The 12,759-nt window shown below is 40.3% G+C and overlaps 1 long non-coding RNA gene across 1 annotated transcript in view; it reads left to right on the forward strand.

Annotated features, from left to right (window-relative positions):
- The first annotated feature begins 2 nt into the window (after window positions 1-2).
- LOC119256640 (uncharacterized) overlaps window positions 3-12,759 on the forward strand; it is a 34,690-nt gene continuing 21,933 nt past the window's right edge. The window contains exons 1-4 of the long non-coding RNA XR_005127849.2: window positions 3-40; window positions 1,020-1,167; window positions 1,624-1,724; window positions 11,853-12,078. This is a non-coding gene — a long non-coding RNA (uncharacterized LOC119256640). The remainder of the gene's footprint in view (window positions 41-1,019; window positions 1,168-1,623; window positions 1,725-11,852; window positions 12,079-12,759) is intronic.

Genomic DNA, 12,759 nt, shown 5'->3' on the forward strand with positions numbered 1-12,759 from the left:
AGCCAAATTTGAAACACCAGTGACTTCAGAGAGGAAATAAGTAAGTATGGCCAGTAGGGAAATATATAAGCAAAGACCTAGAGATAGGAAATGTGGGATAGAGGGACAGTGAGTTTACCAATCTGGCTAGATTTAAGAATTTATGTATGGAAAATAGTATGCAAGGATGGAAAAAATGGGGACAGATTGAGGAGGGCAAAATTAAACTTGAGCAAAGGGTGGAGAGACTTCATGCTAGAGGCAAAAGGAATCACAGAGACTTTAGTGATGACATGATGAAAATATACTAATTAATCTTGCTGTGGTGTACAGTAAAGATTCGAGGATAAAAGTGGCAGTGGGAGATTAGTTAGAATGTCTTTCAGGTGTAGAGTGATCTTGAATGGGTTAAACATACCCCCTAATTCTCATTTGCTTCATCCATTTAAGCAGAGTTTTTCTTAATAGAAGAGAAGCAAACTTCAACTGTATCCCAAAGACCAAAATAATGGCTTCCCCAACAATCAGAAGTCACATTCATTGAAAAACTAGAGATGGCCCTGTTGAATGCATTGTTCCCTCCAAAATTCTCCTTGGATGAAATTACTGTCCAAGGGAGTTGCTTACAATATCACCACAGTGATGAAAATGAGGAGACTAGAGTCAGAATTAGCACCACTCAAAGTCTGACCTCAGCCTCCAGCCCACCTTCCCCAACACTAACTGCTGCCTCCAGGCAGAGCCAAGAGGAAGTCCACAGCCACAAGTGGCTGTTTGTTTGAGCTTGGCTGGCAGTTCACCAGGGCCAGCCGTAGTCCTTGCACAACCACAAGCGTCAGTTAAAAAGAACAGGAAGGACACCTGGGGCTTCAACCTTAAAATAAGATCTGTGAATCCCAGCAAAAAAAAAAAACACCCTCTGTGCAAGCTGCCTCTTCATGTTTGAATTACTCTTTGTTGGGGTATTAATTCCTCTGTAGCTAGTGAAGTAAATGCACGCATGGAAGACATTTTAATGGGATGTTTTCTCTTTGTTACAGGTTGCGTGTTTGTATGTATGCATGTATGCACACAAGTGTAAGCTACCCAGCTCTTACATGGAAAGACCAAAGAAAATACCAAATAATATTTGCAACCAGGGAAAAGACTACCCAAATTTACTTTAATCTTTGAACAAACCAAGACATGGTATGTATTTTCCCTAAAAGATCGATCTTTTCACCCATTAAACTTTGTTTATCCAAGTGACCCTCTTTAAATTATTCTCTCCATCCTCTGAACTCCTCCTTGTCTTTCAAATTCCTTCCTTGTCTGTCAGCCTGTTCCTCCAAACCTTCTCCAGAGCATGTTGGCCACATAGTACCTCCTTAGTATTGTTAGTTAACCTCCATAATAATACTAAGTTCCTACTGTACGTCCAACACAGTATAAGGTGTCAGGAAAAACTGGTGCCTATACTCAAGGAGCTCTTTATCCATTAGAATAAATGAATAAACAAAGAGCTGGCCCTAGTAAAACGGGGCCGGACCTAATATGGCACACATGTTAAGCATTAGCCTTAGAGCCTGCCTAGAGCCTTTGCTAAGGGAACCACCTTACATAGCTTTCTTTATACTGTATGACCATACTGTGCTCCAATTTTAGCTGACAAACCAATGAAGAGAACATAGCCAAGAATACCAATCAGGAGGCCAGTCAGCAGCCTTATGAGATGGCGGGACCCAAAGCAGTTGGCTCATGCAGAGGTGAGTCACTCATTCTTATTTTGGGAAAATTAAAAAAAAAATGTATGGCAGCAGTCAGTGGGAATAGCAATTAATGATTGTGAGGTAGGTGGTGGCAGAACAACCTTGATGGGTTGAGATGAGCCAAAGTCAACCACAATAGCAGCCAATATTTATTGAGTGCCTACTATGTGCCAGACTGTCTTGTATTAGTCACATCTTACAGTTGAGAAAATGAAGACATAGATGAAGTAATTTCTCTTTCCTGGGGTCTTAACCTTTCCAAGACCACTCTCCCACCACCTGACCTTCCTAGTCTACCCTGTTGTAACTTCTCTACTCAAAGTGTGGTCCATGGGCCAGAAGCAACAATGTTAGCTGGGAGTTATCAGAAATGCAGCATCTTCGTCCCACCCCAGACCTACTGAATCATAGTCTGCATTTTAACCAGATTCCCAGATGACTTGTTATCACATGAAGTTGGAGAATCATTTGTATTATTTTACATTATATTACTTCTCACTGCTTATGAAAACCTGTACTTTTATCATCACTAAGAGTGACGGTTTGATAAAGACTGGAGTTTTGTTTGAATGCCATTACTCCTCTTTTCCCTCAGATCTTAAAACACATGGTAGGCATTTCAAAAATATTAATTGAAAAAAAAAATCATGAGTGATTTTTCCAGAGCTGATGGATAGTTGAAACCACTACCGAGGAGTCAATAAGTGACTTCTTGTTCCAAGAATTCCTTCCTCTGGTTTCTGGGGTGCTGGAGGCTGGTGGCCCTCAAATGAGTCTTTCTCTGGGAATCACCCTCAACAGCCTCACCCATCATCATGTCTCCTTCCTAGGGTGACCTGCACCTAAGGAAATGTGGGAAGGGGAAAGCAAAGTCTAGACCAGCCCCTCTTCCTTCAGTTTGGAGCAACTCTGTGTGGCCATAAGCTCCAGGGCTCCCTGTGGGGTGCACTGAGATCTCAAGCTACTGCCTTGTACCCCAATTTTTACCTCTGTCCAGGAATCTATTCCTTCCTGTCTCTCAGGAATTGATCCCATTCCACCCTCCCCCGTATTTTCTGTGTCCAAATATCGATCCCAGAGTATGTTTCCTGGGGAATCCAACCTCAGACCAGTGGATACATGGGAAGGATGGGTCACATCAATGGTGGGCCCCTCAATAGACCCAGGAGTTCCTACTAAAGAGCTACCTTGGGCGACTTCCAAATCCAGAAGAGTCAGTTGTTCCTTCTCTGGATTCCCCCAAGCATGTCACCTTACAGTGAACCTCTATTTCTGTAATGAAAATAACTAGATGAGAGAAGTACAAAGAGGATTCCTAGGAAATACAGTGGATGTATGACTGATTTTAATGCAAGGGATAAAGGAGATTTCTAATGTGCAGGTCTTGCCGCCAGTACAAGGTATTAAAGCCAGGCAGCAGTATAACTTAATAAGCAATAGGCACAAAGCATCCATGTAATAAGGAGCATAAGGCACCAGAAAAAAAGCATCCAAATATCAAAATTGAAGTATAAATAAAGAAAAATGAATGTTTTTGCCTATTGATGGATGAATTAGCATCTGAATTTCAGCCATAAAGTGTACCAATGCACTCAAACTGTAATCTCAGCTTCACAAAGTGGGCGAATTAGCCTCAAATAATATCCAAGAGGATTTTTTGGTGACTGAAGTACTTCAAGGATCTACAAATGGATCCCATTCAATAATACTGAAAGAAGAGTTCCAGAAAGAAAGAAAATGGATGAATAAGACAAGGTATCTAAATGATGATCCAATTTCAGCCATCAATGAGGTGTTGTTACCTCATGAATCTCTTAGACACACAGGGCTGAGCATCATCCTCCTACCTAAAATAAGTAAAACTCAGGGAAAAAATTACATAAAGCACAGTCGTGGAGACATCGGGCACCAGACAACAAATGACAATGGGCCCTGAAAGACAGGGAGGAAATGAAGTGAGCTCTATAATCTTCCCAGGGGGTCATGTGGGCCATGGTTTCTAGGCCATGGCACAGGTGGAGAAAACTCCAGGCAGGGCCCCGGGGTTGTCCTGAGTTAAGGAGACAGAGCTGAGAGTCTGGGAAGTCAGAACAGCTACAGTTCTCAGGCGGACAACCTGAGATGACAGTTCTGCACAGAGAGAGAATTCCAGACCTTTCGAGGGTCCCTCTCAAGTATTCGGTTGAGGACTAACCAGTACGTGTGTGTCAAGAGGTTAGAGGGAAGAGTGCCCAGTAGAAGGAAAATATCAACTTTCCATGAAACACATCTGATCCCATCTAAGAAAACTTGAAAGTCAGATTCAGAAGTAACGTATCCAAGTCTCAGAACAAAGCTCAGAAAAACGAAAATATCCAGTACCCAGTAAGATACTATTCACAACGGCGGGCATCAAATTAAAAATTACCAGGCATACAAAGAAGCAGAAAATGCATCCCATCTGGGTCAGTTGAAACTGACCCAGAATGATACAGATGATAGAATTAAGAGATAAGGGCATCAAAACACATAGTACAACTATATCCCATATGTTCAAGAGACCAGAGGGAAGTTGAACATGGCTAGCAGAGAAATGGAAGCAATTATCTTTAAAAATCAAACTTGGGAAAGAGAGCACAGTAGACTGAGGTTTGCACTGAGAATCTTCGGAAGTCTTTGCATGCTCACCCAGAGAAATGAAAAGCTCAGCCGAACCTCTCTTTGGCTCCTCTATCCATGAGCACCTGTAAGCCCTGGAGGGCTGCTGTTGGGGGCCCGGCTCAGTGGAGGGGCACTTCTGGCTTCCTCCAAAGGTTAGAGCTCAGGATGATGAAGCAAGGCCACCTGCCACAAGGGGCAGCAGTTCCCTTCTTGTACAGCAACTGGTGCCAGGACGAGCAAGGAGATGGGAGGCTGGGGGACATGAGTTCTGGCCCTTTTCTCCTGCCCACCCCCAAACAACAGTGTAGTCTTTGCACAGTTCACGATCCCTCTCTGAACTCTGGTTTCTTCATCTATAAAGTAAGGATGGTGATGATAACAATAAGGAGGTTACTCATAGTAAAAGTGACGTTGTGGCAACAATTGATGGCACGAAATGCATCTGCACGTTCTTTGTAAAGTCCACGTTTGTAATTGTTTTTGGCAAACCCCAGGAGCTATGCACCAGCATCTATGGTTCCGTCACATGCTCTTTCTCAGCTGCCACCCCGCCCCAGGAATCCCTTAGTCATCTTTATCTTTTTATTGCTGTGCCTTGACATTCCTTGGGGCATCACAGTTCATCAAAAATAAGATAAGAGCAAGTAGGACGCTTGAACAACTAAGAATGGGAGAGAAATTTTGAAAGCCTGTTGTTCTAGTTCTCCTTGTTGGTAACAGTGAGTTACACTTGCTGATTCTGTGGGTGGGGATTTGGGCAGCACGCCCAGGGCCCCAGCTGAGCAGATGTGAACTCCTGCGGGCTGGGATCATCAGGTTTCTTCTCTGACATGTCTGCACCTGAATTGGAAGGACTGGAAAGCTGGAGCAGCTACACGTGGACTCTCCATGGGCTTGGGCTTCTCAGAGTTTGACCACTGGATTCCAAGGACTGTCCAGAGAGTGTCTGGAAGGAGTAATGTGTGAGAACCAAGTAGAAGCCCTGACAGTCCACCATGGGTGGAGGTGCCCCCAAGCCCTCCCAGATTCAAGGGGAAGGGACACAGAACCTCCTCTCAGTGGGATTTCAGTGGGGCTCAATGGGAGAAGTGGTAAAATATTGGAGGGCATGTTTTAAAAGCATCAAATGTGTCTAAATTCTGCATAACAAAAGTAACATTTTATTTCATGAAAGTAATTCTACCTTATAACATTATGTAAGTTCAGGTATTCATCGAGAGATTCAACGTGTGTATATATCATATTAAGGTCACAGCTACCCTGCACCATACCATTGTCCCTTTTTTTCATGATTTACACACACCGCCCCCACATCCTTTCCCTTCTGGTAACCACTAATTGATCTTACAGTTCAAAAATTTAGTTTTGTTTTATTTCATTCATCTGCTTGCTGGTTTTCTCTATATACCACATGAGCACTATTTTTTTAAGTAACATTAAAGTGTATTCAGGCTTCCAGGACAAATGATGACCAATGGCACATGCTCTCTGTCCCTAGATGAGCTTAGCCCCAGAAAACCTTATCTTCAATATCTGGGTTATCTGCATCATCAGTACATTAAATCACTCTGCATTTTCACTGAGGATTGCAAATGCAGTGTGGTGGCAACTGTTAGAAGCATAGCATTCAAACCCTCCTATGAAATTATTAACAGGATGGAACCAATTGCAGAGTTACCTTCTGAGCTTAATTCGAACGACCTAGGACACCAAAAAAGAAACTGCTTTTTCCTAAAGTGAAGTGAAAATCTCAGAAAATTTACATGCCAGCATATTTAGACTAGAACTCCTAGCTGCAAGGGCTAGCAACACCCCCTCCAGAAAAAACAATTCCACTTAATAAAGACACAGATGATAAGTGACCTAGTAAAAAGAGGCCTGTTCCTACAGGTAGTAGGTTTGATACTTGTAAAGTTTTACAGAAAGAATGATGAGCCTGTTCTGAATTAGAAATACTTTGGCTTAACATTTATTGTGAGATAGAGAGGGATATATTTGCAAGTAAATGTACCCCCCTGAAAGTTAGCACAAGAGCTTGGGGGAATCTCTGTTCTCAGGAACCTGCCAAAGTCACCCCAAAAGTTGAGCTCAGAAAAAATGAAGGAAACTCATAAGCTGGAATCTCAATTTGGGGACACCCTTCTCTTTTAGTTTGAACAAAAATATAGCTCTTGATTTAGACAGAAAGGCAAAAATCACCAAAAGTAAAGAGAGAGATGTTGTGTTCCAACATGGTAGGGTAAGAAGCCGCACAAGTGCCTCTTTTAACAAAGAGGAATCAGTGATGCCTTCCAATTTTTATTTATACATGGAGTGCCCGATGACTCAGAAAGGCAACACAGTATGGTTGGAAACGTGGGCACAGGAACATATGCATTCACTCTAACTTCTAGCTATGTCACTTTGAGCAATCGCCTTGTCTTCCCTAAACTTTAGTATCTGCATCTATAAAATGGAGGGAGAGGAATGACTCTAGCTTTCTCATAAACCATGCTGACCATGGTTGTAAAACTTACTCTAGTATAATCCATTCAAAATGTTTCCTAAAGCCTGCTTTTTTTTTTTTTTTTTAAAGATTTATTTATTTATTTATTTATACAAGCACTGGGTACAGTCAGAAGCGCGGGAGGGTGAGAGAATTCACCAGAGCCAGAGCAGGACACAGAACAGGCAGACTGACCAAGTATACTGCTGAGGGGAGCAGCGGGCGGCAGGAGAGGTCTGCGCGCCATGTGGGACCCTCGCCCGGCGGCCGGGGATCAAACTGGCGCTGCCGAGGCTGCGGGCAGCTTTGCAACCCAGCGCTCAACCGATGCGCCACCAGGGAGGCCCTCCTAAAGCCTGATTTTTATAAATTTTTATTTTCTTAGAGTTTACATTAACTTAAGTCTATAAAGATAGTGTATGCATGCTATAGTAAATCTGAAAATTAGAGAAATATACATAGAAATGCAAAAGTCCCCCATAACCCTGCCACTAGAAGCAATTTTTTGTTAACATTTTCGTTGATTTTTAGACTTTTTGCAAAACATTTTCTCCCTCCGAGATCTCAATGGAGTTGTAATTTTGTGTCCTCTATTTTTCCCATTTCACTATAGAATCTTTCTGGGACATCCCTTTGAATAGTGGTATAGTCTTCCTCTGTACAGTCGTGTGCCTAAACTGTAAAAACATTTTCTAGAAGGGGAAAAAAAGGGTCTTTTGTTTTACTTGGGAGAGAAGACACCAGAGCCACCTGCAGCTGGTTGGGCTGCTGAAGGCAGTGGCAGCTTTTGAGGTATAAAAGCATTAATAGTAGAAAGCACTAGATCTGCCCTCTGAGAGCACATGGTCACCACTAGAACAGGTTTCTGGATTTCCAAGTGCAAATTCTTGCAGAATTTCATTGAGAATATTGCAAACCTATTACTTTCACAAGGAAATGATTTCAATTTTCTGACTTTCATTTAAATATCTCCTGTCACATCTACATCTTTAAAAGTCTTGTTTTAGAAAACATGGCCTTGTGGTTAAATACTGCCTTCCTGCCTATCACAAAGTGTTCTGAGAAATCAACAAGTAATTAAGGAAAGATATTTATTAATAAATATATATATGATGCAATTTCCAGACATACATGAACAATGTTGGAAAAAAGTTCAGATATGTCTCTGCTCACAGAATATTCGTTGCATTGACTTTGTACTTAACATTTTTTAAATCTTCATTATTCATCCTTGTTTTGGTCATTCTTGCCTAAACGTTTAATTCTATTGAAGTTTCCTATATTTGTTATTAAACTTCTTTACCCTCTGGTCTGGGGTTTTTTTCCTTTCATAAGCCACCAGGACCAAACAGAAAACACCCTGAAATGCAAACAGTCTCAGAATTATTACACCTATTACTTTTTATTAGTAGTAAAAAAAAGGGGGGGGGCAAGGAACAATTCTATTTATGCAGAGCATAGAACATAAATAATAATAAAACATTAAAACTACTTGCATGATATTCATTTAATTCTAATAAAAAGTAGGTTTAGGTATTGCCTCAATGATAGCAAACACGGTGCAGTTTTGTTTTTGACCAGTATTTATATCCAAAAAACATTTTGGTTCAGGAAATAAAGTAGTGATAAAAAATTACAGTCTTTGAATATTGGGCTTTCACTAGTCCCCTGCTGCCCTTTATTGTATGTTTCAGTAAAATACAGTACATCTTGCTGTTTTATTTCATTGTTTGTGGCCCGTGCAAAATTCTATTGTCCAGCTGCCCGGCATAAATGAACAACAAATCAGAAGAACCAGAGAGACACTTTAACTGATTAAACTGGGTCTGGAATTTTCCTTTTACTGCTAAATTGTCACCTTATTGCAATTATTTTTACACATTGTGATTATTTTTACATGTTGTGATTATTTCTGCAAAATTAGTCAGAGGACTAAGGCTATATAGCACTCCATATTAAAATCTTAAAATATCAAGCCCAGTAAAGAGTTCAAAAGTTGTCTTTTCTCCCTAAAATTATTTAAATCAGCTCATTAGTGGAGTTTGGGTAAGAAGGCTTTGTTTTTTAACTGAAGACTTACCGTTTTTTGGTGGTTTTTTTTTTTTTTTTTCCTTTGGTAAAAATTATTTGGCCTAAGGAACTTTGTCATAAATTGAAGGAAAATAACACGATTTTGTTACAAAATGAAGTGAAGGGCAAAATAGAATGAAAATTCAGTTCACATTTGACCCAGAGAGTAATTTAGAGCTAGATAAATAGGCTGTAGTACATAGGAGGAATTTCAGAAAATATTAGAACAATAAATATAAAATTTAACACATGAAAACATTTTTGCTACATTCAAGGATCTCCTTTAGATGTACAGGGTAAAGCAGGACATGTCATCTGAAGATGAGGGAAATATCATGTTTCAACCAAAACCAGAGATGTATCTTTATCAAGACAAGGTGTATGTAGACAACATGCAAAACCAGAACTAAAGTGTACAGATGCATGAAATGTGCACTGCACAACTCCAGGGGGAGCCATTCGGTATGAATGTGCCTTGATTAAATCTTATTAACTTTGTGCCATCTATTCAGGAATATTCAATTGCAAGAAAGTCAGAACAAAATTTACTTTTTTAGGACCTAAAATTTAAAAAAAGAAGTGTTGCAAAGTCAAAGAAAATTGACAGATAATAGATTTAAGTCCACTAAGTTTCATAAGCTACACACATAAGCGATAAAATTTCATTAGAGGAGCCTACCTAGAGTTGAATTGTAGAGTGATTTTTAAGGTATGTAAGAGAACAATTTTCAAATGCTTCAGGAACATTCCCTACCAACAGACAAATAATTTGTTATGATATGTGGTCATTTTCCAGACATAAGAGTAAATCTGGCTAGAATTCCCCCTATCTGGTTATACCTAAGTAACTACTTTTTGTACTGGACAGTAATAAAATGACATATATTTTCAAAAATTGTGCTACTCAGCTTTGTCACCAATTTAGACTCACTTTTTTTTTTTAATCTTATATGTGTATTCATGAGGTTTAAGTGCACCTTAGGGAGAGACTCATGTATTTGTTTCATTCTAATTCTATCATGTTTAACTGAAGAAAGTAAAACTTCAGCTAGCAAACTATTTCAAATGGCAAATTTTTACTGACAGGTGCCATCTCTACTGAGTCTGTCAGTCTCTTAAAAAAGTACCTGTTCTTGTCACCTAACTTTATAGGCAAATATAAAAGATGTCTGGATGATTAACACCAGGTGATCTACATATGTTAATATATGCCAGAGAAGGACCTTTAACTCTTCCTTTAATTACTTTGGTTTCCTTGGCCTGAACAAAGGAGCCCCGATTATCCAGACCACTGCCAATGCCAACTGGTTGATCATCGACTCAAGATATGGCCTCACTGATGGTACAAGTGGTTAAGTCTCAGCACTATGAAGCTACCAGCAGCCACTGCAGCACGAGGTCAATCCCCAGCCATGGCACAGCAGACCTCTCCTATCTCACCCGCTGCTCCCCTCAGTAGTGTATTTCAGTCGATCAGCCTGTTCTGCTCCCCACTCTGCCTCTGGTGAATCCTCTCACACACGCACCCCCCACACCTCTGCCTTACACCCCAGCTCTAATATGCATAAAAAAATAATTCTTTTTAAAAAAGAAGATTTGTCCATAAGAACAAAGCAACCCTGTTGACTAAAACCATATAGGTCCAAATCTTTTTCTTAGGTGTGTTTCCTCATCTGGACTAACCACTGCTCTACCCAGGCAGGAAAACCCAATCCCCAGTTTATATACACACCAACAGGCATTCAGATATTCTGTCAGCAGGGATTAGAAATATGAATTTCTCTTGTGGTGAGGGACTTGTCACTTATATCTCAATAAAAGGAGGGTGGGGGGAGAGAGAGAGACTTCTTCTGCAGGGCAAGGAATCCCTCCACTGGCATCTCTGGTATGGGAAATGGCTGGAATTCTCAGAGTGCCAAGGTGCAGGCGAATGATTAACACATCTCCATCAATCACTGCAGATTTAAGGTTTAAATATGTACTAAAAATGGCAGGGGCTCTTGGGTCTGCTATTTATAAATGCAGGCCTTTTTCTTTTGCCTCTCCTCCACCTCCTCCTCTGGATCAAAGAGAGAACTCGGAGTCACTGAAAAACAATGGTAAATGTTTGCATTGCTGAAATTCACGCTGGTGCCATAAGTGGATTTAAGGCAGACTGGGCTCTATAAACAAAATAAAAAGATGGCATCCAAATGAAAATATGTAGAAAAGATACTGGGGGAAAAAATGCTTCGGAGAAGCAGTCTGGTTAGTTGTAAAATGACTTTAAATTAGGCTTTAAAAAGGATTGCTAAATCTTGACACATATATGAGCAGCTTATTATCATGCAATTGTGCCGTAGTTGCTTGATCTTGTTACTGATTCGTCACATATGAATAAATGATTAATTACCAGAAAGGCTAAAACAGAGTAGAGTGAGAGTACTGATGCTCACCCTGAAAGAGGGGCTTAAACACGTTTATTGCCCTTTAAGTGCATTTCATTAAGGCCAATTAAGGACTTTCATGTCTTATTAGAAAAATGAAGTAGATTTATGAGGTTTTCGTAGGTTGTAAATGCTGGGGCTAGCAGATACAAAACCGAGCAGAAATGTGGTAGTTAAGAGCTAAGAAAATATATACGAATGCTCCCAGAAAGCAAATATTTAATGGCAGTAAAAAGCCAGTTCAACATGAAGGCGATCTTTAAATAAAGAAAGGGCCTAATTTTTATTACTTATTATCTAGTCACTGTAAACTTCAGGATTTGCACACTCATGGGAAAGGTTTCTCTCTGTAGTTCAGAACCCTAATTCCAGGTTGGTGGGGGAAGATAAGTCGGGGGGAGGGGAGGCTAGAGAGGGAAGAGCTAATCCTAAAATGGCCTAAGAGCCAGAGTCCTTTCCTCAAAGCATCGGCATCTGCCAATAAAAATATTCTTCTAATTCCAGGGTGAAAAACGCATTCTTGAAAGAGAGGAAGCTGGGAAGTAAATCCAACACAGACGTGGATGTTAATAAATAAACAGCAAACAAATTTCACTGGCGCTGGTGTGAGCCCCGGGCCTGACTTCCACTTTCTGGTCCCGTCAGAGGGTGTCAGAGCATTAGCCCCACCAAATGGTCATCATCCACCCTGGATTCGAGGATTCATTTTCAAGGCAAACCACCAAGACAGGTTAGTAAGCTTTTTCTCTTGCCCTTTGAGTAATGGTTATCACCCCACACCATTGTAGCCTTGGGTTGATTTATTTATTCAACATTCCAGCAGCAACTTTACTCTTTCTCTTTCTCTCTCTCTTTCACTTACACACACACACACACACACACACACACACACACTCACACACACACACACACACATGTGCTTAATATTTTCTGTGGATACTCTTGCGACTGTAGGAACATGCATGTATGAGTGTTTGTAAAATGCACATTTTTACCTTGCACAACATGATGGAAAGCCTCCACTCTTTTTTTTTTTTTTTACATACCCTCTTGGATAAATAATTTAAAACCATATGAAACTCCTTCAAGGAAATATCAACTGAAGATGTACACTCACAACTTTTTAAGCTCAAATCTCTCCTCCTCTAAAAAAAAATAAATAAATGAATATTGGCAAGACAGGAGATTATGTCTTCCTGATTTTTTTTTCTAAACTCAAGAGAAGTGCCATACAGCACATGAAAGATATCCAAAACTCACCAACAGTTTTGTAGCACTTTTAAATAAGCATCTCGGTTTTGCCTGTTGAAAACTCATTTGTTGCCACATGCACAAAAACAGACTGAACATGGGATTTTTGTACTTCTTCAAGGACAAGGCAAATTTTTCTGCTGAAAACCTTTAAAATGGC

Source organism: Talpa occidentalis, unplaced genomic scaffold (genome assembly GCF_014898055.3).
Source record: "Talpa occidentalis isolate TD23 unplaced genomic scaffold, MPIMG_talOcc4v2.1 talOcc4.353, whole genome shotgun sequence".
Classification (NCBI taxonomy): Eukaryota; Metazoa; Chordata; class Mammalia; order Eulipotyphla; family Talpidae; genus Talpa; species Talpa occidentalis.